This window comes from Condylura cristata, unplaced genomic scaffold, assembly GCF_000260355.1.
Source record: "Condylura cristata isolate star-nosed mole 26May11 unplaced genomic scaffold, ConCri1.0 scaffold00042, whole genome shotgun sequence".
Lineage (NCBI taxonomy): Eukaryota > Metazoa > Chordata > Mammalia > Eulipotyphla > Talpidae > Condylura > Condylura cristata.
The window spans coordinates 3,402,994-3,430,601 of NW_004567143.1; positions in this window are offsets into that span (position 1 = coordinate 3,402,994).

Below are 27,608 nucleotides of genomic sequence, written 5' to 3' on the forward strand. Positions count from 1 at the left end.
CGGCCCATCGGCCCTTCCCCTCTTGCTCCTTTTCTTGCTTGTCCACAGACGAGTCGAATCGCCAGGTACTTATCTTTCTCCGTCCCACTTAACGGTCCCTGTTCCTGGTGTCACGAATGACAGGGTTCACCCTCTTGCCAGAGCTGAGAAGTGTCCCATCGCGTGTGGACACGTCTCGACCCCCCCCTCGGGCCTCCGCACCTAGGTTGGTGAAATCGCCTCTCTGGAGTGCTACAGCCGGGAGCAGAGCAGCCCCGCTGCTGAAGGGCCAGTTCAGGAGTCGGGCGGCGGCCAGGGGTCACCTGCTAGTTCCCTCGGTGGAAAAAGAAGCTCCTGGTTAAGCCATGCGGAAGCTCGCCTTGGGCTTTGTCAGAAATGCAAGATGCTCTGGGAATATATTTCTAGTGATCAAGTTATAACTCCTCTAAATTAAATTTACAGAGCTCATTGGCTTTTATGCCAAGCAGTAACCATGGCACCCCTCTAAATCAATACAAGTGTGGCAGATATATTGATTACTGCCAGACCTGTCATTACGAATCTCAGTTTAAGCACTGCAGGAGTGAACTGTAAAGCTTAATTAGTATCCCCGCCTGGTGTCATAAAACACGAGCCCAGGACATATGGGGAAGAAACATAAGTAAGCGTGAATCATCTCAAACACGAAACCAGCAAACCGAGCAAAGAGCTGCAGGCACTCAGTCAAAGTTCCTTCCTTGATGCCTGTGCTGTATTACGTGATTAATTGGGAGAAAAATAGCTGCTTGTTCTTCTCCAGAAGCCAATTTCCATGACAACTGAGGAAAAGAAACAACCAGTCGGGTCACGTGCGCAGGGGACCTGGACATCATCTCAGAAGCCATCGCTCAGGGAGCTGTCCCTGGGGAAACCAGCTGTCACCCTGACACGGACGACGGGCCCCGAGGTAACTCGCAGGGAGTCTTGAATCCTTCACAATGAGTCCAGTTCTTGGATACAACCACATTTCCTGCTCCTGCCACGCTCTTCTATAACACTGAGAAGGGGCTGCCATTTAATTTAATTCCACCCTGACCATCCCCAAACTTAATACCTACTTTACCTTTTGCTATTACCTGTACCTCTATCGTTGAATAGTCAGATAGTGTCTAAAGTTTCCCTGGTGAAATACTGTTGCAAAGAACATCGGACATGGATATCACTCCATTATGATAATCCCTAGAAATGGAACAGAGCACCCACTAGTGCATTGAATGCCACTGCCAACGGTCTCCCCAAATCTTTCCTGCTTTCTTTACTGTCCTCACACCTCATCATCCCAAGCAGAGCCTCTCTGTCTCTGCCTTTCTGTGTGTGCCGCATGGAGAGGTAGCAATACTATCTGAATATCCATCTATTTCCTTTCACTTGCAAACGTTTCATTGATTACCAATGAGGGGGAAAGAGCTTATCAAACATTTGAGTTCCTTGAGAATTCCTGTGGGACTTGATCTTGGAGTATGAGGCTTTCTTTGGTTTTTTGTTTTTGTTTTTGTTTCCAATTTGTACCAATTCCCACTCCCACCAGCAATCTTTGAGAATTCTGATTTCGGGAAAGGGGGGCAGTGACTTGGCCTCACTGGAGAGTGAGCTGGGGGAGCCACTGGAGAGTGAGCTGGGTAGGGGGGGGGGGGGGGGCAGGAGAGGGGGGTGATTAGGGCCCCAGAGTGGAGCTGATTATTGGGTGCAGCTTTGGGGGGGGGGTGAATAGGAAAAAACAGAAGTTAAGGGATCTTCATGTGGAGACACTTGATGTCTCTGAAGTCAGATGCTTTTCCAGGGGGTAACAAGAAGCCGTGAAGGTTCTCAAGCAAGAGTGACTTACAACTAGTGACCCTCTAGCTTGACCAAATATGTAAACTGTCAACTTGTGATTTGTTGCCAAAAACTCTGCCCATCTTTAGGCTTCTAGTCACTGTCCCAGCTCTTCCTGGTTCAACCCCGCGCCTCACACACCACCCCGTGCCCCCCCACAGCCCACAGGCCTCTTTATGCCTGGCACTCACAGGGCGGGCTCACACGGCAGGCCCTTCGCCAGCCAGAGTGTCCCTGTTTCTTTCTTCACCTGATGAACTTGGGCCAGACCCTCGGGACCACAGCTCCTCACCCCACAGGGGCTCAGTTCTCAAGCTCTGTGTTTCCCTGTCAGCCCACCTGGGCCCAAAGAGGAAACGGGGTTCTCTGTAAAGGGAGAAGTAAGCACTAGCTTCACCCTGGGCCCCCTGCCCCAGCCCACGGGGTCTGTTTCCAGGACCCCAGGCAAGCTCTCCCACCTGAGAATGGCTCACACACACCCCCCAGGCCAAGAAGCCAGAAATTCTGTTTTTCAGAACAGAAAACTCAGAGGGTTTTTCTTCCTCCAGCTTCCCCTCAGATATTGAAAATGCTCAGTCAGTATTTGAGGAGTGGGGCTTAGGTGAGGGGATTAGCTGACTGAGCTGACCGCCAGGGTGGAGCAGGCCCCTCGTGAGAGGGCTGGCGAGGACCAGCCCTGCCGCAGAAGCTGGGCAGAGGGAGAGGAATAAACGCTGGCCCTGGAATCAGAACTTAGTTTAGAAAATAGTCACAGGCGTGAGCCAGCCATGGCTCCTGGCTCCTGGCTCCGCTCACCGCCAGTCTTCTCAAACTCCTCCACCCCCTTCACCCCCACCTGGGCCAGGCAATGAGGGGGGCCGCCTGTGAGGTCTCGTGATGGATTTATTCAAAGGTCTGGCCTCCCGGTGACACCCCTAACTTCCATGTCTCCACCTTGAATAAAACGCATCTCCACTGGCTCTCTCCCATCTCTGAGCCTAACTTCCCCACAGCGTCGGGCATCAGAACTGACCGGCTGGGACTGGGGAACCAGGAACCACGCCTCCTCCCAGGCTGCCCCTCCTTGGGTCTCCCCTTGCCCTGCCTGTCACTGGGGGGGGGGGCATGCATGGGTGTGGGGTCACTCTGGAACCTGCTCCCTGCCTCCTCCTGGCAACACGTGCCATCCATCACCGGCTTGCCAGGAAGCTCTGCCCTGGGTTATGGGAAAGACATCACCGTGAGAAATGCGCTCAGACTCCAAGTCTATCCTTACGAGCTGGAAGAACACCGATGCGCAGCCACACGGCCAGAAAGCCCGCACTGTGGCAAGAGCGAGGGTCCCAGCATTTCCCCCCAAGTGCTCGGGCTGAGGTCGGTGAGCAGGTGGGGTGATGGCACATTTGCAGGAAACAAGCCCAGATGACATGATTTCCAACCAACACTGTGCTTAAAAAGAAGTCCCAGGGGAGGCTCTTTGTACAGAGTTTAATTCCAGGCGTCTTTAGATGTTCTACTGATTCTGCAAACTTGCGGAAAACCCCACAGAGCTAAGCCGGGCCAGGACAGCACTTACCCCAGTAAGTCAACCTGTCGGCGTCCCCTGGGGCCAGTTCAGTCCATGACAACGTGTTCATGCCCACTGCCAGGAGCTCCCCTTTTTTTTTTAGACTGATTTATGCATGCAAGAACTGGGGTACAGGCCAGAGGTGTGGGGGTGAGAAGATTCACCAGAGTGAGTAGGGGGCAGAACAGGCAGATCCACTGAAATCCACTGCTGAGGGGAGCAGCGGGGGGGGACAGGAGAGGTCTGCTGCACCATGTGGGTCACTCCCTGGCTGGGATCAAACTTATGCCGCAGTAGCTGAGACTCTGGGGCTGTGCTTAACCCCTTGCGCCACCAGGGAGGCCCGGGACCCCCCTTCTGATTCTGGAGGTCGTGAGACCAGCGCCCTCCCAACATGCCACGCATTTACAGACACTAGAACTGAAAGGAACTCAGGTTCGCCTGGTCATGACTGCTCCAAAATACAGTGGCGTGGGCTGGGGAGCAGGCAGGGCTGTGGCGTGGGCTGGGGAGCAGGCAGGGGTGAGTCCCCACACCCAGAGAGCACTTTCAGTCCTCTCTTGCCAGCTGCCGTGTCGTCCCAGCCAACAATGACAGACGAGTCCAGGACCGCGGGAGGCGGCGGGGGGCCTTCGGCTCCCTGCTGAGGAGGGGCAGGGACCCGCTCCCCCCCGCCGGCGCAGTCGATTGCGGTCAGCTGCTGTGATTTCCGCCAGCGTCTCCATCCACCGAGTCTCAGGCTCATGCTCCTTCTGTAAAACTCCATTTGGATGCTGATTTGAACTTCCGACTCAGCCCTTGATACGACGTCCTCCGTGTCCTCCAGGACGTGGGGTTTCCATCCTCGCCTTTGAGAGTGGCCACCAGAGAGCAATGCAGCCTCGGGGAAAGAATCTGGAACAGAGCAGGCACCCAGATAATAAAAGGGGCCTCTGGTGTCATTATTTGACTAGCAGCTGGTGGTGTCCAGAGCCCGGCCCCCCACTGGCCACCCAGCCAGCGCCAGCAGGGAGCCAGGCCAGCGTGGGCTCAGCAAGGTCAACGGCCGAGGGGACCTGCAGCCTGGCAGCTCCTGTGAGACGGCGGAGGCGAGCTCACGCCCACGCAGGCCCTCGGGGCAGCACAGGCTCCGGGGAGCCCCGGGGGGTCACTGGCACTGCGGGTGCCTCCAGGAGACCCCCAACAGCTGACCCAGAAAAGGCTGCTTGTCTTTGCCAGCGGCAAATTCGAGGTTGAGGGCCGGCGAGGTTGAGACGGCGGGCGGTGAGCTCTGTCGCCTTGCAGAACCTAACAGGGCCGCCCCACGTGAAGTTTTGTCTCAAGAAGCCAGCCTGGTCCGACCGACCCCGATCCCGGGGCTGATGGGTCTCGGCCCCCACGGAGGCAGAGCTGCGCCCCAGAGGCGTGATCACTCACCCCCTTCCCCGGCCTCCCTCACCGGTTCCCCCCAATCCGGAGCCACCTCAGCAATGGCAAGGAGGGGACCTACCTTCTCCCCCAGCTCCCTCACATTTTCGGGGAGCCTACATGGGGGGCATGCAGTTCTGCACAGACACCGTTTGGAGCTGCGGCCCCCTGGAGGGAACGGACGAGCCCACGTGCCCTGCCCCCCCACCCCCAAACATCAGTGTCGGTGTTTAACATTGTCTGAACCGCGAGCAGCCCTGTTTGTCTCAGGCTGCCCGGAGGCCCCGCTGGGGCGCTGGGCCGGCGCTTGCAGAAAGTGGCCATCCGCCCTGTGTTCAGTAATTCAGGCCCTGTCGGACGTGACACGCGAGACATCAGCACAGCGGGGAGCAGGGGCCACCTCGGGGTGACGAGCACTGAAGCCGACAGCAGCTGGGAAGGTGGGAAGGTGGGAGGCTCCGGGCGGTGGTAGATCAAGGTCTCCGGGGCGGAATCTCAAAACCACCTCGAATGCTGCTCGGTGCTCAAACCCTGTGACTCCGAGTCCTCTGAAATCCTCTGAGACGCTGTGTGACATCCTGGGGGTCCGCTGACCCTAAGCGGCCCGTTCGCCGCCGTTTGGGCACCGGAGGGTCTGGATCCCCACACGAGGTCAGAGCTGCCCGGTCAGTCGTCAGGGAGCCCAGCCCTGCGAGGGCCTTTCCAATCCGCCAAGAGCAGGAAGCTGGTCACCCTGGGAAGGGGGTGGGACTGGGAACCCCGGGGGGGCATTGACTGATGTGTGACGGCCCCCAGAAGCTGGTGGGGGGCACCTTGGTAAGTCTGGAGCCCTGGCTGGGGTTCCCGGGCTGCGTTTCCGTCCCAGTGCCGAGCCATCCAGCAGGTGGCAAGCGCCTGGAGAGCAGACTCAGCGGGCACCCAGGTGGCCAGCTGCTCCCTGGCCTCGCCCCTCCCGTCTCTGCGTCCTCCTTCCTGACTGGGTCAGTAAGAGGCCGGGATCTTGCTCTTCAGCAGCGTCCTGCACCGTCCAGCCTCCCGCTGGTCAGTGCTGCTGTCAACGCAACACCCTCCCACGCAGGGCCTTGAGGGCCCCACACTGGAAGGTTTCAGAGACCAGAGCCTCCCGCAACGCCCAGAGCAACCTGCCAGGTCCTGCTGATGGGGAGAGGAGGGAGCAGGTGGAGACTGGACCCCAGGCCCGAGCCGGAGCCCGAGCGGCCCCCGGAGGCACAGGTGGGGTGACTGGGGTGAACGGCTGCCTCAGGTGCGTGACCCATCAACCTCGGGAGACCCGCCCTGCTTGGGGTGTTTCCCTGTGCTTCCTCACTCGGGGCACAGTGGGGCCAGGGCCAGGTCAGCAAAGCCCAGCCCCAAGCCCCACGGGGTGCAGGGTAGGGCCTGAGGCCCGTCCTCCTGGGGCACCTGCTCCCCCATGCTGGGCGTGCAGGGTGTCCCCGTTCTCACGCATGGCTCCGGAGCTCCGAGAAGGTGCGTGTCCCCTAGAAGCCCTCCCGTGTCCCACCACACTGTCCTGCAGCGTGAGCTGCTCCACTGAAGTGTTTTCTTAGTTGAAGGCGGTTTTCTGCCCAGGCTGGGGTTGGTGGCTGGCGGGGTGCAGAGGGCATGCAGACGGGCAGGCACCCAGGCACCCACACATGTGCTACATGCAAGCCCCCCAGCCTGCCCTGGCTCCCCACTCCCCACTGGGTCAGGGAGAGAGCCCCACTGGGTGAATCTGGTGTTCAGAGACACCAGCGATCTATAAAAAAGAGGCGATTACAGGGAATCAGTTATGGAAGCTGGCGAGTCCCACAGTCTGCACAGCAAGCTGGAGGGGAACACGAATGTCCCGCCCGGAGATGGGCAGAGAATGTCCCTCGCCCTCCTGTCCCATCCAGCCTTCAGCGGCTTATGCAATTCCACCTACAGTGGGAGCGTGGGGGAAGCGTCTTTTTCTCAGGCTACAGATGCAAATGCTCATCTTGCCAGAAATACCCTGACACTCTCAGAATAACGCTTAGCAGGTGTGGAGTGGAATTAAACAACCAGAGAGGCGGAGCACTGAAGCCTCATCCAGAAGGCGCCTCAAACCCCGGGTCCCTGGCCTGGGTGCCCTACTGAGAGTCTCCACCAGGGGGCGCTCCGCACCAGCCGCCTAAGTCTGGGCTGGTGGAAATAGAATTTGCTCAAGTGTTTTTCTGGGTAATTTCTACAAAACCTGTGGTGATGCTCATGTTCTCTATTCTAGACCAAGGGCCAAATGATGATCTCATTTGAGCACAAATGTACCCATTAGGTTATTTTATTTTTAATGCATTAGTTTGATGATGTCCCCCAAAGAGCTTACAGCTTCTGAGTTATTCTAACTCTACATAAATTTAAAAGTTGCTGGATAAGGGCAAGTTCTTCCACAGCGGCTTCCTTTGGTGCAGGAAAGACACTCCTCTCCCTCTTGCCCACCCCCCACACACACCTGCCTTAGAGTTGAGAACAGGTGTTGACTCCCTGCCCTGCCAGTTTCCATAGGAAGCAGGTGCATACCCATCCCGCAGCCCGAGTGTCGTCACTTCCAGAACCTGAAGACAGATTGGCGCGTGTTTGGGTTGCCTGTGAGCCTCTAGATCGTACGATGATCCCCTGAGGAAGAGACACCCACCTTGCTTGGGCAGGGATCATAGCACACGTGGGCTGACCTGAGCTCCCCCTCTGAGAATAAGCCATACCCAACGAACGCTGAGTTACTCATTCACCTGACCCAGGCTGTCCTTACATACCACTGAAGGGTAGACAAGGGAGCTGAAACCACAGCAAACTTGGTTTGTTTGGGCTCTTTTCTGGTCTTCTGGTTTACCGTGACCTTGGTGGGGCCATGGAAGGCACCTGCGTCCTTTGGGAAGCGGCCCTTGGACGGTGACCTTCAAACCCAGCCGTGAAGGCACCGCAACCCGCCTTTCCAAGGCAAGCGCTTGCTGTTTCCATCGCTGCGGCGCCCCGTTCCCACCGCGCACAGCTACGGGCTTCCCCAAGGCCGGTGGGGCTCACACACACAGCAGGTGCAGGCCTGCGGGCGACCCAGCGCCTGCCCAGAGTAAAATCACAGCGCCACCTTCAGGCGCTCAGAGTCTTCACAAGGCGACTGGGCTCCAGGTGGCCGGGACCTCCCTGGGCTTGAGCTTAAATCCCTCCCTCCCGCTGTGAGAAAAGCCGGTGAGGCAGAGGCCACCCAGGGCGGCTCCGCCAGTGAAATGGAATAAAACCTTCCCGACAGCCACCAAGACACAGCGTGAGGGCTCCCGGGGCGCAGCAGGCCCGACGCCCCTGCTTTATGGCTGTATCTTGTATTACTTTGGCTCAAACATAGGCAGAACTGAAAAAGGGGTGTCCAGGTCGCCTGACCCACCCGACATGCTTCTCTCAGCCTAACCCCTTGTGGACTAGAACAGCTGGCAGGAGCCCAGTTGAGGATGGTGGCCCTGGGCTGGCTGGATTTTAGGCTGGGGGGACTTGGTATAAGCAGGTGCTTGTGTTGGGTTGCAAAGAATCTCCTTGGGGTTTTCTGGACTCGCAAATCATCAACAAGCATCAGAAACTGATTAGAGAAAGAGTCAGCAGGCATTGGAGACAACACGTCTGCCTCCTGTGTGCCAGGGAGACCCAGTGGGAGCAAGCCCTCGCTTTGCATGCTACTTTAAATGGCCGAGGTGAGACAGGAGTTTGGGGGACTAGGAAGGCTGGAAAGGTCTGTCAGGAGGTCCCTGGGAAGAAGACCATTGTGCACATTTAAGTTCTCCGTCCACAGACATGAGATTAGGTCTCCTGGGAGAAACCCTCAGAGGTTTTACATATAAGTATCAAAAGCAACTTTCACCCCCCCCTTCAGAGCTCCTCCTCACCCCCATCCTCTGGGGAGGAGGCGGCTGGGCTGGAGGGACCCAGCATGTCCACAGGGAGGTGCCTCCACAGAGACCCCCATAGGCATGAGAGCTGGGGGCTCCTGAGGTGCTGCAGCCCCACTGCACCCGGACAGGGGCGCCCAGGCTTGACCCCCAGACCTCACCTGTGTGTCTGCACCTGCCTGCGGGCCCGGCTCCTGTGGCTTCTTTTGTTAGGTCATAAGCCAGCGCTCCCGGGGCTTCCTGAGGTCTGAGCGGTGCAGGCAGGTAATCGAATCCAGGGGGGGTCGGGGAGCTGCTGGCTCCGAGCCCAGTCCCACAGAGATAGTGAGGCCCTGGGAGCCCCACGTGCGCCGGCCAGACGTGGGCGTCGGGTCGGTGGGGCGTCCCGTGGGCGGAGTCCTGCTACAGGGCCTGCACTGGCTGGCAGCTCACCAGGGCCACGAGCTGAGAGGACCCGAGGCCAGTGTGGAAAGTGCCTTGGGAGCTCCTGTTCCCCAGACGGCCCCAGTTCCCGCGAGTCCCCCTGCTGTGGAGCAGGCACCTCTGTGAAAAAGGGGGTGCCTAGGCCCTCCCTGGTGGCGCAGCGGGTTAAAGCGCAGCACTGAGAAGCTACAGCCACTTCCGCATGAGTTCGATCCCCGCCTGCCCCGGAGGTGACCACATGGCGCGGCAGACCTCTCCTGACCCGCCCGCTGCTCCCCTCAGCAGTGTACTTTGTGGATCTGCCTGTTCTGCTCCCCACTCTGTTCCTGGTGAATCCTCTCACCCTCTGCATCTCTGGCCTATACCCCAGTTCTGTACGAATAAATAAATAAATCTTTAAAAAAAGGGGTGCCATGTCCCCGCCCCCACTTACGGCAGTTGCCTTGGGCTGGCCACTGGAACTCAGGGCGCTGAGTGGCCGGGTGAGGTTCTGTAAGCGGGGGGCAGTGGGCTCCGGCCGCTTCCGCTGGGCCAGAGCAGTGGAGGGAGACGCGTGGGGCGCTGGAAGAGCCCCGTGGGGCTGGCGACGTCAGCTCTCTCTTGACTTTGCTCTGCTCTTCCTTCCAGGCTCGCCTGGCCCCACTGCTCCTTCCCATGGGTGCCCGCCCCTAGACTTGGGCAGGCTGACAGGCTCGGCGGTCATTTCAGGCTAGCTCTGTTGGGCTGGACATAGACCCAGGGGGACGCAGAACTGTGGGTGTCTCACAGGGGCTCTGTCATTCCTTGCTCCTCTCGCTCCACGCACACTGCCTGTGAAAGTTCCCTCACACTAAGCAAGCATGCTCATAATTGGGAGCATGGACCCCATTAGGTCACGCAAGATGGGGGGTTTCGGGGACCCCTCAGTGTGTCCACTGACAACTGCACAGATCTGAAAGACATTTCTTTCTCTCACTGCTAACAGAAAAGAAGAATTCAGGGCACTTGGAGGGCTTCGCCTTGGGGGGGGGGAATTAAGTTATTCTCAGCATTCAGTCACGATATTTGAAACATGCTACTTACAGTTTTCCCTTTTCCAGCTATCCTTGAATTACTAAGCCCTAACAATCCTGATGAATGAAAAAGCCTTTCTTTAAAAAAAAAAAATGTATTTCTCCCTTTAGGAAAACACCCCAAAGGAATTCGAGTGAAATAAGAAGACGGAAATAAACAGACGGCCCTGACGATAATCAGCGCCGCTCCAGGGGCCCTGAGCCGGGTCTGCTCCCTGACGCGCCCTGCAGGATAACCGCTCGCTCCAGTTTGTGTTTGGTGGCTCTGCCCTGCTGCCCTTTCATTTGGGGCTCTGAAGACCTGTGTGCTGTGTCCCTTCACGTAGCACTGACCACTGTGTGTGGCAGGCGAGAGGGTCAAGAAGATTCCTAGTTGGAAGCGATGCCTGGCCCTCACCCCCCCCCAAGGAAAGCCCCTCCGGGTGGCAGCCCCAGGGCAGGATGGTCGCAAGTCTGAAAACCTCAAAACCCCCAAACCCAAGACTAAAAGTGCAGGCCCTTTCCCAGCAGGGCAGGTGGGTACGGAGCATGACCGGAGGAGGCCTGTGGGTTGGAGAGCTTCCAGGGCGAGGACATAGGCCGTGGCTGTGGGGGAGGGGGCCCCACAGAGTCCACCTTCCCTCTGGCCACATCCGCCTGTGCCATTAAGACTTCTCCTCTCCCCCTCCATTTCCATAAGCCTGAGAGCTTGAGGCCTATTGATCCCCCAAAGCATCCGTGTGGGCTTGGAAAAGAGCCCCTGGTGGATTAACTCCTGCAGCTGAAAATGTAATAGGTCCCCCTCCCCCTCCAAGCAGGTGTAATGAAAGGGAAATGGACCAGACCCTGCACCCGCTCCCCCCAGGGAGTCCCCCTGGCTTCAGGAAGGGCCCAGGCTCTGGAATGGCCACTGGTCCCACTGCGATTCGAGTCCTGTTCTTCCTGGTTGTTGGGCCGCTGTGGATGGGAGTATGAGAGAATGGGGTACAGGATGAGGGGTCACACTGCTCCCCTTTGCCCCGCACTGTGCAAAGATCAAAGAAAGCCACAGCTCCCGCCAAGAGGAAGCCCTAAGATAAAGATGCTATTCTCCAGGGTTCGGTTTGTGGTTTTTTTTTTTTAAGATGCTCATAACTGCTGCATCCGAAGACAGTGAACAAATCTTCCCCTTTTCCACCTTTATATTTAGAAAAAAAAAAAGCTTTGTAAGTATGAAGTAGGGTGTTTCATTTTTTCTCAAATATATATGATTTGCAATTTCAATGTAATCAACATGTCTTGTATCACTAAACACCATTAAAAGTGAAATCAAAGAACGGGGCTACATGTATCACCTCTTCAAAGGTGGAGGAGGAAACACAATTGACATAATTATGTAAATATAAACAAATAATGTAAAGACAAGCCAGTGCCTGGGAGCAAAAGGAACTCAGCCAGAACGGCAGAGGGTGAAAACAAATTTAAAGCACACTAGGCTGGGAAATGCAGTCACTACTCTTTTCCAAAAGTAGGAGCCTCCGTCCGCCTCTAAGCTCTGCGTGTGTGTGTGCACATGTCCGTCCACCCATCCCTTCCAAGCCACTTGGAAGTTGAGAATCAGAAGTGCAGCTCTGGGTGAAACTGCAGTCTTGTTCCAGGGCAACCCCCCACCCCATATGAGCTGGGGGCCTGACTGGGTCCTCACCCAGGCGCTTCAAGGGACTTACAGTAAGATTCACCCACAGACACACGCAGAAGGGTTGGTAATGGTTTGTTTACAAAAGAAAGGGAGATGAAAAACTCAGGGAAAAGACAGAGACGAGCTGGTGAATGCGTCCACCCGTTCTGCTGACCCGGAACCCCAATAGCATGCTGGGAGCCTGTGAAAAGCCAAGCACCAAGCCACGAGGCCAAGTGACCCCCAGATCCCCCAGCGCCCACAGGTCCGGTTTTAGATCAAAGCCGGCTGCTTCAGTCCATATCCTCAGGCCCCAGCATCCTTCCTTCGGTGGTGCAGGGCTCTGTAGTTCTGGTGTCTGGGTGGGGCTGAAGCCCCCCAAACCTGTATCTGTGGAATTCGTTCAGGACAGCCTTTCCCCCTAACATGACCAACACCATTCCATCGTAGAAGCTTCCAGAATGCGTCCCCTGTCAGCGCTCCACCATCCCCCGCCTTGGTAGCCTGTTTCCTGCTTCTGCAGCCACTGGCTCGGTCACCCACCCCTCAGCGGCTGCCTGACCTCCGACCTCAGCCACCTGCGTCACGTCCAAGCTTCCAAGCATCGCAGGAAAGCTCATCCTCGCTGTGTGACTGTGAGCGTGTTTCCTCCTCTGCAGACAGGATGCCCTTCGCTCTGCTTCAGAGGTTGGTGAAGACGTGAGCACCTGGGGGAAACGCCCGGACAGAGGTGGCGGGCAGGGTGGGGCCGGGCGCTGCCTCTCTGACACCAGAGACTCTCTCCTCAGCACCGCACACCAGCTCGCTCCCGGCCTCTGTCTTCCTCCGCCAACCTTGTCAGCTCCTGTGAGCTTCCCTTTCGTTCTTGTGACCAACCCTTGTACTCTTTAGTGTTCAGAATAGAAAAGTGGGGGCCCCACACCCACGTCGTTCTCAGCCTCACCGCAGCTCAGCCCCTCCCGGGTGGGCTGCCAAGTAAGCAGTCCACAGTTTCCTGGCGGCTTCCTGGAGTTCTGCTCCCATGCGGGTCTATGAAAACCGTCTGACTCTTCACCTACCCTCTGCCACGGCGACTCCATCCCCCGCCTTTGTCTCAAAGGCCCACATTTGCTGGGCATTTCTTCTAGAGCTTTATCCAAACCATTAGTAGGGGTGTTGAGGCCAACGTTAGAGCCTTCTGCACCCCTTACACTCCCTCCCCCGGCGGTGGCAATATCCCTGGCTGGTTGAAGGTGGTTGCACTGTGGGAGCTCCCATTTTGAATCCCATGGCTCATGGGTTCCGAATACAGGAAAATCACGTGATGATCCTACAGGAAATGTTAAGCAAAAAGAAGAGTGTAACTTGCATTTTTTTTTTTAATAGTTATGCATACAGAGCTGGGGTACAGGCCAGAGAGGCAGGGGAAGTGGGAGGTTTCACCAGAGACAGAGTGGGGAGCAGAAGAAGCCGACTGATGAGGTCCACTGCTGAGGGGGGCAGCGGGCGGGTCAGGAGAGGTCTGCCGTGCCATGTGGGTCACCTCCCTGGCCAGGGATCGAACTCGTGCTGCAGGGGCTGTTAGTGCTGAGACCTAACCCACTGCGCCACCAGGGAGGCCCACCAACTTGCATTTTAAAGCACTTGATTTGTTCCCCAATTCCATAAATAGTGCCTAAATTGCTATCCTCGAGGATGCCGACTGGACCCAGGTGACCTCGCAATGAATTCTTTTCTCAGAAGTCAGTGGGGTGACCTCTGGGCCACCAGGCAGCGGCCCACGCAGCAACAGTAACTCCCACCTTCAAGTTCAAAGAAACATCACCTGCACCCTCTGCTTCTCGGAGCCGGGCACCTTCCCTGCGACTTCTGTCCCTCTGTCCCCGACTCCAGGAGCGCAGCCCTCATCCCTGGCCCAGAAGTGGATCCTGACGAGCGAGCTTTCCCCCTCACCCAGGAAAGTGCGCCGGTCGGGTGAGGCGGCTTCCCGAGAAATCCCCGGCGGGGACACTACACGTGTGCTGAGTCACCTTGTCTGTCTGGTGCAGCCCAAGCCTCCCGACCGACGCGTCGGGAGATGAGACGAGGTGAGAGATGTTAGGTTGCCCCCCAGCATCACAGGAGCAGAGACACCCTGCACACCCACACATCCCAGTTTATTCTACGCCACCTCAGGGTGCCCCCGCCCATGTTTAAGCCACCCCTGCAGCCCACCCGTGCGCTCAGCTCGTGTTTGCTTTCTGAACCCTGAAAGACACCTGTTCTGGGTGCGGCACTGTGGGGACCTGGCCGGCCTGGCTGCAAGATGGCAACTTCCAAGATGATACAGGCAGCAGGTGCTTGTCCAGTGAGGCCTCGGGGCAGACAGAGGACAGCAAGGCTGCCCCCAGCATCCGCGTACAGCCCTGGCTCGAAGGCCTGGTCAACGGGAACTTTGGGTAGAGGGCTCAGAGTTCCGGTACCCCAATGGCATCGTTTCACGGGTGACGGGACTGAGCCTGAGGGCCCTGCGCCAGGGCGAACTGAGGGTGCCTGTCAGTTTCCCCATTTCCCAACCCAGAGCATTTCGGGCGCAATCCGCAGTTCAACGTGGCCTTCGAACTCCTCCGTGGCTCCTCTGTGGGAAACTGCTCCGGTGGGGGTCCCAGCGCGGGGCCGGCTGGCGCTCACCCCTGGTGGCAGGCGTGTCTGCAGGGCCCCGTGGGCAGGCCCAGGAGGCAAACCAGTGGCCCAGGCTTCTCCGCCAGACGGGCAAGGGTCTCTGTCCCTGAAAGAGGAGAAGCGGCCTGAGTGTCCTCGCTAATACTGAGCAGGGGTAAGTCGTGCCAGCCCGAAGCCACTAGATGGCAGACTCCCACAGTCTGGGCGCAGACACACACAGATTGCCAAGACAGGCGCTCATGTAAAATGCGCTCCAAAGCAAGCACCAGCTTTCCATGTAACCAAGATGTTTGTGGAAGAGCCTGGTCCTACTACAGGGTAAAATGTGGCCCCCACTGTCCCAGCCTTGACCCTAGTGAGCAGTAAAACCTGCAGGACCTGAGAGGATTTATTGAGACAGAAATGGGTTCCCGACACGCTTCCAGCTGAGCCTCTGGATACGAGAGGAGGAGTTGGACCTCCCGGGTGGCCCAGGGCTTCAGCCTCAGCACTGTGAAGCTGCTGCAGCCACTGCAGTGAGAGTTCGATCCCCGGCCAGGGAGGGACCCGCAGGGTGCAGAAGACCCCTCCTGTCGCCCCACTGCTCCCCTCAGCAGTGTAATTCGTCAATCTGCCTGTTCTGCTCCCCTCTGTCTCTGGCAAGTCCTCTCACCGCACCCCGCACCTCTGGCCTGTACCCCAGTTTTTGTGCGCATAAATCTTTAAAAGAGAGAGAGAGAAGGGAGCCTCAGGGTATTTGGAGGCCGACAGCACATTCACAACTCACCTCTGGCACCCAGGGGCCCTCACTCCAGTGAGACCTGCCCCGGGACGGGGGGCATTGTGGGAGGGGTGCTTTATAGCACTAGAGGGTGGGAACCAAGTGCAAGGTCCTGCCTCCGCCACCAGCCACTGGTCGCAGGTCACTTTGTCTCTCTACGCTGCAAGTTTCTCATCTCTCTGTGTGACCTGTTTTATAAACTCAGGTGCACACAGTATTTTCAAGTACCTGCTACTGGTGTCTTAGTGGCAGGGCTAAAGATACCACCGTACCAGACCTCCCAGGGGCCCCTGACTACAAAGAGGCCTCCCACCCCACCGGAGACACTGTCTCCGCCGCTCAGCAAGGCCAATCCCACCCGATGACTTAAAACTCAAACGATGCCCTATGGTGATGGCACACGGGTGACTTGGTGATGGGAAACCCACAGGGACTCCAATTGAGATAAAAAAAAAATGTACAAAGTGATTATTATATATTTAAAAAAAAAAAGTAGAATCAAGCCAACTCAGGAAAAAAAAAACAACTCAAAAATCCCAGCGAACATTGAACAGAAGAACGTTACCTAGGACCCGGGTTTTGTAATACGGCATTTTTCTTGAAGACTAATGTTTCTGCTGAGTGAGGGCTGGGGCACGCCCCGCACCCCCTCGCCGGGCAGGGCCTCCTCCCGCCCTTCCTCCTGATCTAATTTCGCCACCACGCTGCATGCCCAGACGAGCAGGAGTGCCCCGTCCGTCCACCCCATTGCAGCCGCTGGGTACAAGGCCGAGGTCCTAACGCCTGCTCGCAGCTGTATCCCCAGCTCCCCGGAGGGTGTCTGCGGACGGCGATTTGGGGGTGGTGAGCCCACTCGGACAGTGGCCGGGGATCCCAGTGAGGACATGTTGGTCGAGGCGCTGCCGAGGCCCGGAGGGCGCAGTCAGCACGCCTGTGTGCGTCCGGCCGAGCCTTCACTGCAGAAACGCCGCCCCGTCTCTCCGGGGGCCCCCTAACGGGACCCACGTTTGCTACACGCTCCATGCCTGGCCCCTTCCCGCTGCGCGGGGGTGCTGGAGCTCCTAAACTTGACCTGGAAAAGAAATCCAGCAAGTTAACCATCTGAAGCACTCGCGGGCAGGCGCGTCGGGTTCATTCCTGGACTGCAGAGGCGAATCAGCACGCTGTGGTGACACAAAGCAACCGAGTCCTCTCACTCACAGCCTGGAGGCCAGAAGCCCACAATCAAGGCGGCCGCTGCCGCCCACAGATCAGGGGAGAAGCCACCCTGCCTCTGCATCCAGGCGGGCAGCCGCTCCCCTGGCCTCTGGGCCCGCCGGGTCTCTGCTCCCGCTTCTGGGGGCTTCTCTGCCCCGGGTTCCCCTCTGTGCCTCTCGTCAAGACCCTTGCATTTTTTTTTAAGATTTATTTATTTGTGCATACAAGAACTAGGGTGCGGGGGTGAGAGGAGTCACCAGACACAGAGTGGGGAGCAGATCAGGTGGATCAACCGAAATTGCACGCTGAAGGAGCAGTGGGCAGGTCAGGAGAGGTCTGCTGCACCCTGTGGGTCACCCCCTGGCTGGGGATGGAACTCCTGCTGCCGTGGCTGCAGACAGCTTCACAGCGCTGCATATTTTAACCCATTTCGCCACCAGGGAGGGCCCAGGACCGTTGCATTTAAATCCCACCCGTGTGACCTCACCTCAAGAGCCTTGACTTACTCACCTGGCAAAAACCCTGTCTCCAAATAGCTCCCATCCGCAGGAGAGGGAGCTGGGACTTATACCTGTATTTGGAGGGGCTTCTATTAAACCTGCCAATGCAGCCTTTGATTTTGCTTGTGCCGTGAAGAAATTTGGGAAACAAAGCACGGGAAAGCCAAAGCCCTCTGCAGTGGCCATGGTGAGGATTCAGGCCGTGTCTTCCCAAAGCAGCAGTGTCCTAAGTGAAGGAAACACTCTCAGAAAGCGAACGTGGTTGAAATCATATGTGTGTGGATTTCAGAGGCAGAGCGACTATCATGGCAATTCTACCACTAAAAATAAACCACAAAATTAAATAGGAAATTGTTTTCGACTTCAGCACCTTAGAGCTGGAGGAGGAAGAAGATTGAGCTTTTGACGGTGACCCTCAGGGATGGGGAGAGTGAGGCCATGTGCTTTGTCTGATTTAATTTCCTGCTTTATGAGTTCCTTTTCCTGCGGCTGCTGGAGGAGGGTGCTCTGAACCCCTTCAGCGGATTAGGAAGCAAGCCTGGATGGAACAAGGAGAGAGTACCCCGAAACTCCTCCCCTCATTGATTCAAAGCAGTTGCCTGTAAATAGTGGGGATCACCATTCCCGGCAGGTGACCACTGGATTCCAAGCGGCTTTGCTTTTTCCTTTGATTCCCGGGTATTTTATTTCTGGTTCCCTTTTTACCCATTTCGGAAGTTGCTTTCTTACCACGTTGATCAGAAGGACAGCAGGGAAATCCTCATGTGACTCTGACTTCATAGAGGATATCTTAATAGTGTGCCACTAACGAGTCAGCTCACTGTAAGACTCATTTTTTTTTTTTGATCAATGCCCTTTATCAAAACCAAGAAGTTCCCTTAAAAGCGAGAAAGCCTACGAGTTTTATTTCTGTTTTTTAATCGTGAGCCAATGAACGTTTTTTATCATTTTGAGATAACTGGAAATCCACGGCTCCCTGCGAGTTACCTCCCGGCCAGCTGGCGTCCGTGTCAGGGAGACAGCTGGTTTCTCCAGAGACAGCTCCTGAGCGATGGCTTCTGGAGATGATGTCCAGGTCCCCTGCCCATGTGACTGGGGTGGGCTGTTCCTCTCCCTCAGCCTTTTGCAGTCATGGCGGCCTCTCCCTCCCCTCCCCCGCCCCACCTAGCTCAAGGCCCTCATGGACCCCACCAAACATGTGCTGTTGACATGTTTACAAGGACATACATCTTCATAGGATCTCAGTGAAATTTTCATATGTGATGAGTTTCGAAGTCAGTGGCTGAGTTTGAACTATAATTTCTCTTTCTCATTCTGCCCTACTGTTTGGAGTTTAAGGTTACACTATCTTTCTTAGAGACAGGACTTGCGTTTTTTCCCCTTTTTCTAGAAGCATCTCTCACCAGTGAAATTATTTCTTCTTTGAATTTTGGGTAGAACTCTCTAAACAGGCTTGGCTTAGTGTTACCTTTGTGGGCAGATTATTCAGCACAGATTCAAGGTTGTTCTGAAATCCACTGGCATTCATATTAGTCTAGGAATTTGTCTGTTTAGTCTGAGTTCCCAAGTATGTAGGCAAGATGGCCCTCATGTCTCTCACCTCTGTGAGCACCTGCGACCGTTGCGGGGTCTGCCTTCTTTCTGCCAGTGTTATTTATTTGTGCCTTCTCTATTTTTCAATTAACCTTTGCAGAGAACTTTGGCATTGTGCCTCTTTATAATATGTGCTTTTTATCATTTCTATTCATTTAGCTTTTACTCTTTTGCCATTTCTTAATTTATTTTACTGTCATGATTCTTGCTTCCTAAGGTGAACACGTAACTCATTAAATCTTAGGATTTCTGCTTCTTGTTTCAGAGGAGGTGATTGATTTAGATGGAAAAGACATTATACCAAGACATAACATGGTGTGTGCTACAAGCAAATGCACAGTGGTATTTATTAGCTTATTTTATTCCTATTATGAAAAATTTCAAATACACATAAAGGAAAAAAATAGTAGAATGGGTCCAAGTACCCCCCCCCCCAGTTTCAAAAACTGTAAAGGTCACGATCATCCTCAGTGTTCCCGGGCAGCCCTGAAGTGAAATGGGCTGTCTGACTGTGGGTCCTCACCTGTGTGCTTAAACTGGCCCTCCCTAGTGGTGCAACAGGTTAGGGTGCAGCACCGCAAGTGAGTTGCAGATGCCTCAGTGCGAGTTCGATCCCTGGCTGAAGGTGACCCACAGGGCACAGCAGACCTCTCCTGACCCGCCCGCTGCTCCCCTCAGCAGTTTACATCATCGATCTGTCTTTTCTGCTCCCCACTCTGTCTCTGGTGAATCTTCTCACCACCCTGCACCTCTGGCCTGTACCCCAGTTCTGTATGCACAAATAAATCTAAAAAAAAGGGGGGGGGAACTACTAAGACTCACTGTTGGCACACAAAAAAAGGTTAATAAAAAAAAAAGGTTTACAAAAGAAAGGGATGTGAATAGCTCAGGTAAAAAGAGAGAGATAAGTTGGTTAAAGCGTCTAACAGTAGCTGACCTGAAGCCCAGTGGCACGCTGAGCGCTGAGAAAATGATGGTTTCCCACTGAGGTGTGACATAATCCCAGGATGTTCCCCCTCTCACACCTCCTATGGTCTGGAGTGGGGGTGGCTCCTGTGAGGAGTTTTTCGGGTCATCCTCTCCCCTGACGACAGCACAGCTACAGTCACTCACACCTTCCCCACCTCACGTCATGCTGAGACAGTTCCTGACGTCATATGACTTTATTGTAAGTATTTCAGTATATGTATATGAGATATGGAGTTTTAAAAACACACAACCGAAGACCACAGTCACTCTTGGGAAATCATAGTAACTACACATTATTACCGGTGTTCGTGTCCAAATGTCCCTGACGCCCTGAAGAAGTTGAACTTTGACCCTCAAGTTTGCTGGATTGAGGACCTGACAGGGCCACGCTTTGCCTGTGGCTGCTCAGTCTGTCAGCTCCATCCTCCGCAGGCCCTCCTCGTTCATTCTTGAAGTCTAGTTCTTGGAGAAATAAGGTTATTTACCCTGGTGTTTCACACATTCTAGATTTTCTTTCTTGAATTCCCATGCCTTTGAAAATGGTCCTAAAATCCAATATTCGCTGTAACTACATCAGATTCAGTTTCAATTTTTTGGCAAAAGACTTCATAGGAAATAGTAGGGTTAATTTCTGGGGCTCAGAAAGTCTGATCTATGTGTTATAAAGTCTAAATGAAGTGAGTGTAATATTGACCAAGTTTGCGCCCAAAGAAGAACGTGACTGACTGTAATTTCTCTTCAGAAACAGATCCAAAAACCTTTAATAAAATATTAGCAAACAAAATCCAAATAACATTAAAAAGTAATATATCAAAACTAAGAGAGGCTTTTTCCAGGAAGGGAAAAGTGGTTCCATGAATTCCATTAATTCAATCTATAATATTAGTGGGACCCAAAAGAAAACTCACACAATCATATCGATGGATACAGGAAGGTTTTCAACAGCCACCGTTAGTGAAAATGGTATTCCCCTCACATTGCTTAAACACAAATCTCAGCCCAAAGGCGACAGGCTTAGTTAAAGAAGAAACAGTGGTTTCCCTCTGAGCCCCAAGATAACCGCAGGATGCTCCCAGCCCATACCCCCGTCACACCCTGCTGGAATTAGCAGCCAGTGCACTTGGATAAGAGGAATCAGTAGGATAAGAAATGCAAAGAAGCTGAAGCCACTTCTCATAGGTGATGTGCTCCGTGTCAGGAGTATTTTTAAAAGGAAAACACCTTTAGATTTTTTTTATAACAGTTTATTTTTACATCATTTTGTACATTTTTTTTTCCATCTCAATTGTAATCCCCATGGGTTTCCCATCACCAAGTCACCCGTGTGCCATCACCATAATCCCGTGCACCTTTAGATTTTTTTTTAAGATTTATTTATTTATGCACACAGAGCTGGGGTACAGGCCAGAGGGGCGGTGAGAGAATTCACCAGAGACAGAGTGGGAAGCAGGACAGGCAGATGGATGAAGTACACTGTTGAGGGGAGCAGCGGGCGGTCAGGAGAGGTCTGCTGCGCCATGTTGATCTACTCCTGGGCGAGGGATCAAACCCGCACTGAAGCGGCTGCTGCTGGCTTGCAATGCTGTGTCCTTAACCCGTTGCGCCACCAGGGAGGGCCATCATTTATTCATTCAATGAATATTTACTGTGGACTGTTACATGGCCAGGACTATTCTGAGTTCTGGGAATATGAGAACAGACAAAACAATCGTAAAAACATGAAGACTTGATTTTTTTTTTCATTCTATTGGTTCTTATTTTAAGATACACCATTCTTTATAGAAAGAGTTTTGGGATAGTCAGAATCATCCCTCGGTAAATCCGTAGATAAAAAGCGTTCACCCATGGACGAGACCGCTCTGTGAGAATATCATGGAAACTCTCGCAGCTCTGGATGGATGCCTGGCCAGGTGAGTTGACGAGCATGCATCCACCATGTGCTCGCTACAGCATTTGTGCTGATCTTAAACACCTTCTGTCTCAGACATCCAGAGGCTGTGTTTAATTGCTGCTCTGACAAACTTTTGTGACTTCCCAAAATTCTCTGAAAACTACGCCTGGAAACTCCCACTCTAAAACAATCATTCTTGTTTCTGAGCCTTTCCAACAGGCCAGGCTGGCCAACTATGTCATAATAAGGTATTGTTGCAATTAAGCATTTGGACAGGAAAGAAACTTGTTTATGTTCCTGGTCAGGAGGCCCTGTTAGGTTTCATACCATGCGCGGAAGAGACCGAACAGAGAAGCACGAACATCTCTGAGACACACCAACTGTGCACCGCTGCCAGCCCCAGAGGGAGGGGCTTCCATGCTGGCCTTTCCTGTCTGGCCCAGCGACGTCAACTAATGGGACCGGAAAGCTCCAGATTAGCGTCGCTTGGAAGGCAGCCACTGGAAATTTCTCCTGGGTTTCCAGTCTTGAGTTCCAGTAGACCCATCCATCTGGTCAACCAAGCTGCCTGCCTCAGGGCAACCCTAACTCACTCACCCTCATCTTCACCATTCACATGCCTTCCATCCCATCTCAGACAAGCGTCTAAACAAAATCTCTGCCTCCATGATCCTGAAAATATTTGGAGGCTTTTTTTTTTCCTGAACTATTCCAGTATTTTCTTGATGTGGGGGACAGATTATTGTGCTGAGCTTGAGTCTCTCTTCAACTCACTTTTCTTTTTTTTTTAAAGATTTATTTATTTACTCATACAGAACTGGGGTACAGGCCAGAGGCTCAGGGACGGTGAGAGGCTTCACCAGAGACAGAGCGGGGAGCAGAACAGGCAGATCGACGAAGTACACTGCTGAGGGGAGCAGCGGGCAGTCAGGAGAGGTCTGCCGCGCCATGTGGTCACCTCCGGGGCAGGCGGGGATCGAACTCATGCGGAAGCGGCTTTAGCTTCTCAGTGCTGCGCTTTAGCCCGCTGCGCAGCCAGGGAGGGCCTCAACTCACTTTTAATCTGCTGCCTGAGTTATTTGCAGGGCCATCTGTCCGGTGACGCTATTCTCCTTACTGTCCCCTATTGACCCCAACCCCCTCCAACAATATTTCCCAAAATGAGGTCCCAGTCACACTAACACTATGGAATTTTTGTATTACTTGAAGTAAGGGCTTGGCCAATGAACTTAGGGAATGCCAAGCTCAAACCTATCTTCACTCTTCTTTACTCGAAAGCTTCACAGAACCTTCAAAGTGTGCAGGGGTATAGTATAGGGGCCCCCAGACATATTGATGCTGGGTCTCTCCAAAGGAAGTTTTGCAGGTGACTCTGGAAGACACTCACTCCTCAGTATGACATAAAACTCTTCACGATGCGCTAGTGACCAGGTCCCATCCTCTGTCCCACATGCAGACATGGTCTGGGGACCTTTCCCATCAGTTATTGTCACCTGTGGGGGTGGCAGAGGGAAGCCCTGGCAAGTGGCTGCCTTCCAGGGAAATGAAAATGGTGTCAGCCTCCCCAGGGAAGCAACGTGATAGGCATGTTCTGGAAGGCTTAGAAAATGGAGAGCTTGAGCCTGCCACGTCGCTCTCAGAAGTGAGGGGGCCACCAGGGCGGGTTGCTAGCAGACCCAGCAGCCACGGCGTAGACATCAGCGTTCCTGGCCGACAAGCCACCAGGAACCAGAGAGGGTGCCCTAGGGTGGAATCCAGAAAAGCCAGCATTAGCATCCTCTGTGCAGACTGGGCTCTCAGAGAAGCCCCTCCCGGACCCACTGCCACTCCCAACCCACCGGACGCCCCCAGACATCTCAGAGGGCTGATTCCAAATGAGCTTAAAATCTCTCTTCGATGCTCTGCTGTGTCAGCTCAATGGAGAAGCAGCTCCCGGCTCTGCCTCGGGGGAGGACCAGCAGGGCGTGGGACAGCTCTGCTCACCCCTGCCTCCCGGCAGAGCCCACTGTGGCTTTCAACAGTCTGACCCACACGGTGCATCATGGCGGGGAAGGTCTCCGCGAGGCTCCGCTCCAATTAGCAACGAGGTCATCAGCAGCACAGCCCTTAACAGTGACCCTGGAGGCTAACTCCGCTTCAACCCCTGCTCCGTTACTGGTTACCGGATGACCTCAACCTCTCTGAGATGCCCATGCGTCCACATGTGTGGAGGGCAGAGGAGGGAGGGACGGTGCCCACCCCATGGCGGTTTGAGAACTGAGGTAATGCCCAGAGGAACCTGGCACGGGGCTGGCTGTCACACCGTAAGTCCTGGGGCCTTGGCCTTGAACTTGGCCATTTATGCTTTCTCTGCTCCTTCACGAGAAGCTCGTGCGTGTCTTCTGCCCATTTTTCTCGGGTCTTTCTCTTCCTGATTGATTTCCTCTCGCTGACTTTCTGTTACCTTTTGACTCCCGACTTAGAGGACTGTTTTATGGCTGTTGTATGAACTCCTGGAGGGTCCCTACTTGGGGTTCAGATGCAGAGGAGCCCCCCACAGACGTCCGTGCCTGTGGAGCCAAGTCTGGTGACAGCTCAGAGCCCCAGATGCCACCTCAGGTCTGATCTCACGTTTCCTACTGGCCAGCAAGGATCCCTGAAGACCGGACACTAATCCCCCAGGATGGTGGGGTGGCCTCAAAAGGAGAAGCACTGGAAAAATGACCTTATTCAAGAATAGCCCCAAAATTGCAATTCGGAATATGCGTGCTAGGCACCGGTTTAGCAAATCCACAGAATAAAACAACCCAAGGGTGCTGGCTTATATGGGGAAAAGGGGGGCAGAGGGTGGGAACGTTCAATGGAGAATTCACCTGATGAAAATTGGGAGTCCAGCTGGTGGCGGCTCTGCATGGTGGAGCGGTTGCTGGGCAGAATAAGCCGACACCCCCCCCCGCCCCCGCTTGGCGTGGCAGGGCGCTTCGGTGGTGAGGGCCCTCTACAGGACTTCCTGGCTCTGATTTCAGTCCGTTTCCTTATTTCAACTACACGCTGGTCATCAAAGTCTGGACCTTTCTCCAGACGTGTTGGCTCGACAACGACATCCTCGGAATCCCATATAAGTGCGTGGCCGCTGCTAGAGCTGGGCACAGCTCTCAGCGACGTGGCGTCCGGAGTGCTCAATGCCGCTGCTCCGGAGCTGGTCGGTCCTGGGAGCGAGGAGCTAGTGACCGCGGCCGCCTGTGCAGCTCAGTGTCCAAACCTCTTCTCGGCCAAGAGCCTTGGCTGATCGTGCCCACGCTCCCCAGCGGTCTCGCGGAGGCCCCTGGAGCCGGCCGGCTCCTGCAAGGCCCAGCCGTCTGGGAAACAGCAGGAGCCCCGGAGAGAGTAAACCAGGCCGCCCCTACGTCCTCTGCAGCGGGTGCCCCCAGCTCCCTCCAGGCGCTCTGCTAATGGGCCGCACGGTGGACTCCGACGCAGCAGAACAGCCCAGCGCCCAGGGCTGGCTTGTGCACAGAGGGCCTGGCTGGGCGCAGGAGACAGAGGCCTGGAAACAGCCTGTCTGTCCTGCCCCCATGCCCCAAAGAGAAAACTCTGTTCTCCAAAAGCAAAAGTGTGAAAGGGGTGAGCAACTTCTACTCCATCTTTCATTTGCAGTAAGTTTTCCACATCAAAGGAGGTCCCCCAAATTAAACTCCAACTTGGTCTGTTGGCATGTCGGGTGCCAGGCTTCCCCTTGGTCCGTCATATAAAAATTCTAGAGGTGAAGAGAAGACTCTGGCCTTTGCTTCCGGCTGCTGCCCAGGCCACTCCAAAGAGACAGCTCCTTTCTAGGGATGTGCCACGAGTCCCCTCCAGAGCCACCATTGTTCATCCGTGTCGATTCCCGTGAGGCCAGGGACATGTGACCAGAATCTCTGAGTATCACACACAATTATTTCAGTTGCTGGCTGAAACTTACTTTCCTGGGAAAAGTAGAAAAAACAATCAGTGCTGATTTCATTTTCTGAATTACCTAACTAGAGGTGCTTTCTGCCAGTCAGACGGTCCCACCTGAGAAAGAAGGAGGGACAGTGTCAGAGACAAAGTGACCGCACTTTCCTGCAGAGCTCACCAAACAAGATCACCTCCTGGGGGAAACGCCCCGTTGTGCCAGTAGCAGTGAGAGTGAGGGAGCCCAGAAACAAAGGATTCGGGGTTAAATGCATGAGAATAAGTTTGCACTCTCGTCTCCTACTTCTCTGTACTGTAGAGCTAAAGGAACTCTGTGGCCCCCCCTGCTGGCACAGCCAGTTAGAGCACAGCACCGCCTCTGTGCAAGTTCCATCCCCGCCTGCCCCGGAGGTGACCACAGGGTGCGGCAGACCTCTCCTGACCGCCCGCTGCTCCCCTCAGCAGTGTACTTCAGCGATCTGCCTGTTCTGCTCCCCGCTCTGTCTCTGGGGAGTCCTCTCACGCCCCGCTCCTGCACCTCTGGCCTGTATCCCAGTTCTTACATGCATAAATGAAAAAACACTTTTTTTTTTAAATGCAAGGATGAAATGGGTACACACCAACCGAAACCCGAAAGAATGAGAATCCCAAAGTGATTCGGAGGCTTGGCAATGCTAATGAACACTGCGGCCAGACCCCCTCAAAGTGGATGGGTGTGCCCCAGCTTCTGTGACGGATGCTCCCAGCTCTGCCCCTCAAGAGAAGGCCTCCGGGTTCCACATACCCTCCCCAAGGATGCACTCCACCAGCACCCACACCCGGCAGGTGGGTGCAGATGGGAGCCGGGAATGCTTGGCCCTCTTGTCGGGATTTGGAGCCACTCTGAAGCTGTGCCAGCCCCGGAACTCCCCGGAGGGGGTCTCGGGCAGCGCTCCCGGGTGGTGGGATGGCGCGTGAGGATGTGACACGCAGGGCCTCACCCCAGATGGCAGAGTGGCCCGGGGCCCCATGCTGTGCTGAGAATCTGTCCTGCTGCTACCGGCCGTGGTGAGCATGGAGCGCCCTGTACACGGTCCTGCCCAGTGACCTTCGCTCCTGAGAGCGACCGACCCCAAGGCTCCCACTGCAGGCTCCGGGGCAGGGGTGAATGTCACCGACCTCACGAGTTGATTATACAGCGTGCTGAGAGGCACCGTGTGACAGTGCACAGATCACAAAAAGCCACCCACCGAGTCGCCAAGTCCAGGCAGCCCCTGCCCCCACTTGGCTGATTTCTGCTGATCCTGAGGCGGCAGCTAGCCCACGGCCCTGAGAGAGGCTGAGTGTCCTTCCAACAGGAAGGTGGGTGGGCACCTCGTTTAGGTTAATGAATAAGGCAAAAGTGAACCCCAAAATGACCCGTGCGAGTTGTTGGTTGAGCCGGCCAGAGGTTTTCAAAGGCCTCCCCTCCAAGCTCTTCCGGTCCAGCTCCCACGGGACCCCCGGAGGTTGCCAGCCAGCCTCTTCTCCATCACCGCTGCAAGCCCCCACCCACCAAGTGGGCCGAGGTGCCCATTGTCGGGGTCCAGCAGTCCTCGGCTGACCGCCGGCCAGCGCAGAGCTGGGAGGAGGCAGGTGCAGAGATGCACCACAGCGTCACGCGCCATTGCACAAGTCATGGTGGGCCCGAGCAGGGCAGTGCCCAGCGATCTTGTCCCAAAACTGGCAGGACAGGACCTTCCGCTCAGAACAAGACATGCGGTGGGCGGCCAGGCTAGGGGCTGACTGACTTGCAGACCTGTCTGGAATGAGATTTGGGGCCCACCACCTCTGGGTTCCAACCAGACCTGGAGGCTGGGTGATGCCGGCGATTGTCCATCCTGGAAAGTCATCCGGAGGTCAGCTGGTGCTGCCCGCGGCGTCTGCAGTGGTGGGAGCCAGACGGCAACCGCTCACCTCTCCGAAATGGCCTCAGTGCTCAATGCCTATTTTTCTCCAGAGCTTTCTTTCAAAATAATCGAAACCAGCCAAAAGTACAGATGTAAAATATTTCTGAGTGCTGTGCCATTTTGATGGAAACTGACAGATTAAAATTCTTAACAAACACACCCACTGTGGGATGCTGAAGTACACTTTCGGGCAATTTTTCAGCTCCGTGGATTCAATGTATTCTTGTCGCCATAGCAACAGGAGGACTCGCTCTATTATTTTCATCATCGCCTTTCCAATTATTTTCTCTCACAGTTTAGGCCGTAGACAAAACTGGAAAGAATGGTGTTGGCTACAAAACAAACCATAAACTCATAATTTCCTCCCAGGCTGCTCCAGGAAGGCTAATGCCTTTTGGCCATTAGACTTCCGCCCTAAAGGCTCA